Here is an 8,070-nt window from a genome sequence, read left to right on the forward strand (position 1 = left end):
TAGGCCAGGGAGGTTGTTTTCAGAAAGGAATATATATCCTAGCAAAATACGCAAGCAATTTGACCTTTAAAAAATTTAATTTCATAGGTGATAGATTTTCCTTAATCTCAAAGAGACTGAATCAATGCTCCTAGAAGGCAGCCTAACTAATTCTCTTCTGCACCCCATTTCCTCCTACTCCACTTACAGATGTTATGTCCCAGTGTGATAACTGATTTCTTGTGGTAATGACTTACAGGGTAGGTAAGGATCATGCCAAACAACCTCATTCACTCAAGGCCTAAGTTTCCTTCTGTTCCTCTTCCAGCCTCCACTGACGAATGGGAAATTCCATTGGCAGGGCCCATGCTTTCCCATGGAGAAACTCATGGGATAACGTCTCTGTCCATGCATCCCACCCATTTCTCAATATTCCTTGTAAAAATAAGATTAACAATTTAAAAACGGATCAAGCTCAGCTCCTATACTTCTTCTTTTTTTTCTTATCTTAATAGCTTTATTGAGGCATAACAGACAAATTAAATGTGTACAAATTGTTTACATTAAACATATACAATTGGATAAGTGTTGACATGTACACACTCACAATGCCATCATTGCAGTCAATTTGGTGAATATATCCATCATCCTTAAACGTTTACTAGTGCCCCTAGGTAATCTACCCCTGGATGCTTTCTGTTGCTATAAATTTGTTTTCATTTTCAAGAATTTCATACAAATTAAATCATAGTAATTACTCTTTTGTATGGGGCTTATTTTACCCAACATATTTATTTTAAATTTTGTCCATGTTGTTACATGTAACAATATCTACTATTATTGCAGTAACATTACATGGTATGAGTACACCAAATTCATTTACCTAGTGGTGAACATTGGTTTTTGTCCAGTTTAAGGGCGGTGTACCAGTCTTTGTGACAGCATAGGCTTATATGCTTTTATTTCTCATGGATAAGCACATCAGAGTGGACCGTGTATTAGGTATACATTTATTGATTTAGAAAATGAAATCTGTTTTTCCAAAGTGGCTGCACCATTTTACATTCTCTATAACAATTTTTCAGGATGTCAATTCCTCCATTGTTTTTGAATCATTTGATGTGGTCACTCTTACTATTGTTAGGCTTAACTCCTCCATATAGTAGTTAGTGGTGTTTCATTGTGATTTAACTTGCATATTCCTTATGATTAATGATGCTAAGCTTCTTTTCTTAATGTTATATGGATCTTTTTCAGTGAAAATATCTGTTCAAATATTTTGTATCTCTTTTTATTCTCTTTTTTACTATTATTTTGAAAACTCTTTATATCTTTATATATTTTCTCTATAAAAAGTCACTCATGAGATAACTGGTTTGAAATATTTTCTCCCTGTCTATGCAGTATTTAAATTCTTTTTACATTCTTTTGAGAGGTAAAATTCATGATTTTAATTCAGTTCAGTCTATCAATATATTTTTGTATAGATTATTTATATCCTACACAGCTTTGCCTAAAACCAGGTAACAAAAATTGACTGAAGTATCTTCTAGAATTTTCACAAGTTAAGGTTATACATTTAGGTAAATGACCTATTGGATATATGCTATGAAGTGCATATTCAAGTTCAATTTATGCATAATCATATTTGTTTTCATACTCATTGTTGTAAAGCCTTTTTTCCACTGAATTGCCTTTTCATTGTTATCCAAAAAATATTTTCATAAATACTTGGATCTATTTCTGTATATTATAGCATTTTTATAATGTCCTTTTTTGGGTAGGGGTGCAGTGAACTTTATGGATGGTGTGTGACAGTAGGGCTCCCTAAGCCCCTCCCCATCTTCAGGGTCTGGGATGGAAATTGGGAGGAGGGGAGATTCTCAGTGTGTTGAGGGACTGAGTTAGGGGCAGGGACTCTTTGGCAGCTGAGGGCTTCTCTCTTCCTCTGTGTTCTTTCTGGGAAGATGGTCCAGAGGCTCTTGCTCCTTGGAGGCCAGGTGGACCATAAGATCCACCATCCTGTTGCTGTAGCCAAATTCATTTTTATACCAGGAAATGAGCTTGACAAATGATGGTTGGGGGCAATGCTGGCCCCAGCATTGAAGCTGAGAGAGTGAGTTATCACTGTTAAAGTCTTAGGAGATGACCTGGTCCTCCCTGTAGCCCTGGGTGCTCTCTGATATCTGATTCACCACCTTCTTGATATCATCATATTTGGTCAGATTCACAAATGACACGTTGGGGTTGGGCACATGGAAAGCCATGCCAGAGAGCTTCCCATTCAGTTCAGGGATGACCTTGCCCACAGCCTTGGCAGAGTCAGTGGATGCAGGAATGATATTCTTCTAGGCAGTCCCATAGCCATCATGCCACAGTTTCCCAAAGGGACCAGTATTCTGAGTAGCAGTGATGGCACAGATTGTGGTCATGAGTCCTTCCACAATGCCAAAGTTGTCATGGATGGCCTTGGCCAGGGGGAGCTAAGCATTTGGTGGCATAGGAGGCATTGCTGACAATCTTGGGGGAGTTGTTATACTTCTCATGGCTCATACCCATCACAAACATGGGGGCATCAGCAAAAGGGACAGAGATGATGACCTTTGTGTCACCACTCTTCAGATGAGCTCCAGCTTTCTTCATGGTAATGAAGACACCAGTGAGCTCCACACATATTCAGCACCAGCATCACCCTACTTGATATTGGTGGGTTCTTACTCCTGGAAGATGGAGGTGGACTTTCCATTGATGTCAAGCTTCCCATTCTCAGCCTTGACTGTGCCATTGAATTTACCCTGGGTAAAATCATACTGGAGAATGTAGACCATGATATGAGGCCAATGAAGGGGTCATTGATAGCAACAAGATCCATTTTTCCATAATTGAAAGCAGCCCTGGTGATCAGGCATCCAATACGACCAAATCTGTTCACTCTGGTCTTCACCATCATGTCTCATGGTCATGGCCGTCACTGCAAGAGAAGAGAGGATGTGGCTGTCTGTCAAACAGGGAAGATCATAGAGCCTATAATAAGTCTTGATATTGGGTTTTGTTTCTCTTTATTTTTCATCTTTCCATATTGTGATTATATTAGGTCTTTTGTTTTTCCATTAATATTTGAGGATCAGGATGTCAATTTTTGTACACACACTCACACACGCACACAGTCTGATGAATAATTTCTTATTGCATTAAATGTAAAGATAAATTTGAAAAGAGTTGTCATCATTTGAATAATGAGATTTCTAACCCAGAGACCTGGTTGGAAATGCTGTAATATTTATTTAGGTCTCCCCTTAGCAATACTTTTTAGTTTCCTTTTTTGAATGTAGAGATTCTTAAAAAAATGATTTAAGGTATATTCTTATTTCTCACTTGATTGATTCTCTATTAACTTATTTTTATTTCAATTTTGTTTTGCTCATTGTTATTATATATAAACACATTAACTTATTATATATAAACACATTATAAAAATACTTCACCTGAAACTCTTACTAAATGTATACACCATAGTAGATGTTCTGAGGCTTTGCTAAATTTTCTACAGACAGCTTTACTTCCTTTCAGTGTCATTTTTCTTTTTCCTCATTGCAGCGCCTGAAACTTCCAATAAAATATTGAATAGAAGTGATAAGGGCATACCTTTTTGACATTATTTATTTTAGAAGGAAATCATTCATTTATTCATAAGTCTGATGTAAGTTTATCATAGATTTTTTAATCAGATTTAGAAATTTCTCTTTATTCCTGGTTTGTTGAGAAGTTTGGATTTTTTAAATGTGAAAATAAGGTTGTATTTTGTCAAAGTTTCTTCTAAATTTTTGAAATATATTTTCTTTTTTAAAAATATTGTTGATTACATTGATTACCAAAAGTCATAACATTGTTAAATTCTTGGAACAGACCCTACTTTGACATGATATGTTATCTTCCTAAGAGATTTGTTTTGTTTAGAATTTTGCATCTATTCAAGGGGGATATTTGTTTACAGTTTTCCATTATGTGATATCTTTGTCAGGTTTTTAGTAACAGAGGGGTTTTAGCTTTATGAAATGAGTTAAATGAGTTATTTGCTCTTCCTGAAAGTTCTTGAAGTGTTCATGTAGAGTTGAAATTTCTGCTTCCTTAAATGGTTAATATCATTTATCAGAGAAATCTGCATCTGGATTTTCCCTTGTGTGAAGATTTTCTGATTCAATTTTAAAAAAATAAAATAAAAGGAAAGGAAAACTCTAGGTTATGAATTTTCTCTAGAGTAAACTTAGGTAGTTTGTGGGTTTTTTGTGTATTTACCACTCATATTTAAGTTCTGTAATTTGAGGCATTTATGTCCATTCAAGTTTCATAATTTTTATGAATTAATTTCTGATAGTGGTAATTATATTCCCTTTTTTCCTAATCGAACTTGTTACAGACTTATTGATACTATTGACCTCAGAAAATAAAGTAAGTTTTTCTTTTCTGATTGATTTTAATTGAATTTAACTTAGTTAGGGTTAACTGGATCTTCTCTTATTGATTTATTAATTTCTATTTCAGTTATTTATGCTCTGTTCTTTATTATTTCCTTTCTTCTGCTTCTTTGGATTTCATTTGCTCTTATTTTTTTTAAAGTTTTTAAGGTTGAACTATCTCAGTGATTTAAGATCATTGAAAATCTACAATTAAAAAAAAAACAACAAAACCATCTGGGAGAGTATAATATTCATTGACAAGGTTATTATTTTTCTTTGGCCTGATAGTTTAAACTCGAAATTTTGTTTTTTATATTACAATTCAAAGCTATTTCTCCTTTGCTGTTTTTGATTTATGAATTTAAATAGTTAATTTTAATAGGTAATTTGTTCTACTTACATTCCTTTTCAGAGATTTTCTCCTACCTATGTGGATTTTATTTTATTTTACTGACAGTATAAGTAATGTAAATTATTTAAAAGTGAAACTTCTTTTTGTGGATGGATAATATAGTCACTTAAATGCTATTGTAATTCAATAAAGTTGGAAATTATAATAAAATCCTTCTATGAATATTGATATTGTTTCTAATATCTTACTGTAAAATGTTCACATAAATAAAATATGTAGTTCAGTTGTAGGTTAGATGTTTCCAGGTAAGATTAAGCAACTGGCACTTTAATCTCCCACTGAACTAACTATAAAATAAGGTATAAAATAAGGATGTGTGTCAGAGCATTTGAAGACTCTATCAGCATGAAGACATGGGAAGTTAGCTTGAAATACCACAAAGAGGCAGAGTAGTTTGTAGTGATTTTATTTTTCTTATTGGTGATATTTAAAAATTCAGTAGTAAAATTAAAAAAATTAAATGTGTTAGGATTTTGTACAAGATTAAGAAAACCTCTCCACACATCCAGGTTATAGAGGAATACCCCCTTGCATTTTTTTTTAACTTTAAATACTTCAATTTTAAAATTTAGTGTTGGAGTTCATTCTTGTGCTAAGTGCAGATATAGATCTCATTTATTCTTTTCCTGAATAGGTATTTTAGATTGTTAGCATTGCTAAATGAAAGATTCCTTCTCTTTCCAGCTATATTAGATGCTACTTTATATTATACTTGTCATGGTTTGGATGTGAGGTAACCCTCAAAATCTCACATGTGAGACAGTGAAAGAAGGTTCAGAGGAGAAATGTTTGGGTTGTAAGAATCTTAATCCAATCTGTGAATTAATTCCCTGATAGGGATTAGCTGAGTGGTAACTGAAGTGATAGAGTGTGGCTGGAGGAGGCGGACATTGGAGTGTGGTTGGGGTATATATTTGTGTCTGGCAAGTGGAGACCCTCTCTCTGCTTCCTGATCACCATGTGAGCTGCTTCTCTCTGCCACACCCTTCCACCATAATGTTCTGCCTCACCCCAGTCCTGAGGAATGAAGCTGGTCTTCTATAGACTCAGACTTCTTAAACCATGAGCTCTCAAATAAACTTTTCCTGCCCCCAAATTTTTCTGGTTGGGTCTTTAAGTCACAGCAGTGAAAATGCTGACTAAAAAAACGCTTAATTTCAATATGTGTTCAATCATATTTTGGATGTTATATTTCATTGTACTTCCTGCCTTTTGATGCAGTAGTAGCACTTTTTTTTAATTTACAATTTTTTTAGTGTTTTAATATGTGGTAGTTCTAATTTTCCCTGTACTTTTTTTTTTATTTTCAATTGTCTTCTAGTTATTTTTTCATGGTGTTTCTCTTTTTGAAACTTAGTACTAAATCACCCAGCTTTGCCACACCTCTATTGTAGCTATATAAGCTCACTGCACCCTACATTCCCCAATAATTAATACAATAAGTCTGACAGCATGAAAAAGCAACTGTCTGAGTGCTAATAAAAGTAAATAAACTAACCACAGAATTTTAGTCAAAATGGATCACAGGCATAATTGTAAAACCAAAAACCATAAAAAATTTAGAGGAAAACCTAACAGAAGGAAGTTTTCTGCAACTTCAAAATATATAAAGGATTTTAAAAGGAATATGCATTTAATAAAAGCAATAAATTGAACATCAAAATCAAATAGATTTTTTTCTTGGAAAAACACTGAGAATACGGAAAAGCAAGCCACACATTGGGGATGTAATATTTATAGAACACATATCTGATAGAGGACTTGTGTCCATAAACAGAATTCATCTATTATAAAATTCACATAAAATTTAATAATAATAACTCAAAACTTGAATAATAAACTGAAAAAAAATTAATCAGATTCTTCACAAATAAAATAAATGGACAATAATGCACATGAAAGCATGTTCAGTATTATTAGTCAGCAGGGAAAGCCAATGAAAACCATGAAATGGGATAAAATACACATTAGAATTGCTAAAATTGATACCAAAATATATGGAATGAACTACTGGCTACAGTATAGATCAACACCAACTCTCTTGCATAATGGTTGAAGTTTTAAAATTTACACATTATAAAAACTTGACAGTGGCTTAAATAGTTAAGCATATACCTGTCACACAACCCAGCTATTTGCAGTTATTGGCTCAAAAGAAATAACATATGTCCATGTAAAGCAGGAAATTTCATAGCAAAATTTTCAGTAATAGCCCCAAATGACTTAAGTGATCATCAACAAATGAATATACTGTGATATATCCATATAAAAGTATTCTACTAAGCAATAAAGATGAATTCATGGATGGATATCTAAATTCCTATGAAGAAAAGCTCAGAATGAATAAATATATACTGTATGATTCCAGTTACATGAAATTATAGCAAATAAAAACAATCCACTATCACAAAAATTCAGATTAGCTATTGCCTGTTTGTAGAAGTCAAAAGAACACTCTTGAGACTGAAGTAAAAGTTTGTTATCCTGCATGCGGTGATGGTGCAAAAGTATATATATATATATATATATATATATATATATATATATATATATATATATATATATATACATGTTAAAACTAATCAAGCTGTACATTTTATATATGCGTGGCTTCATGTACTTGACCTGTATCAATTAATTTACACATACTGACACTTCAGTAAAGTTGAAGAACTTACCTAGAACCACAAATGATTTTTTTGGTATTTTTATTGGAGTTGTGTTAAATTTTTATTAATTCAAGAATTAATGTTATTGAATATTGAGTGGGTCATTCTATTCAAAAACAATAAGTATCTTTTAATTTGTTTAAGTCTACTTTTGGTACTTTCAGAAGGACTGTGGTAGTACAGAATGGAAACTTCAGCAGTTGAAGAGCTGACAGGCTGTGGTTTCACACATTGGCACACAGCAGCTCTACTTACTGACATTTAAGCATAGGGGCTTGCAGCAGTTAACAGGTACCTGTAACAACTGTGTAGCTGTAGCAGAAGCAGGAAACAAAACAGCTGGGACAGAACAATCCCTGTATGAGCTAAAAGTCACTTGGCTGTCGACAAGCTTGTACCCATATAAGGAATGTTGAATGCATCTCCAATAGAGTTGCACAAGCTCCCTTGCCTTGGTGTACCCAAAACTTGCTTTTGTATAAAAGTAAAAGCCCTGCTGCACTCAGGGCTCAGACTTCGGAAATTATACCTCTGGGCCATGGTAGCACTAATA

At 33.6% G+C, this 8,070-nt stretch overlaps 1 pseudogene; it reads right to left on the bottom strand.

The window, feature by feature from the left end:
• Positions 1-1,883: 1,883 nt before the first annotated feature.
• Positions 1,884-2,926, bottom strand: LOC143387178 (glyceraldehyde-3-phosphate dehydrogenase pseudogene; annotated as a pseudogene).
• Positions 2,927-8,070: the final 5,144 nt, after the last annotated feature.

This window comes from Callospermophilus lateralis, chromosome 2, assembly GCF_048772815.1.
Source record: "Callospermophilus lateralis isolate mCalLat2 chromosome 2, mCalLat2.hap1, whole genome shotgun sequence".
Lineage (NCBI taxonomy): Eukaryota > Metazoa > Chordata > Mammalia > Rodentia > Sciuridae > Callospermophilus > Callospermophilus lateralis.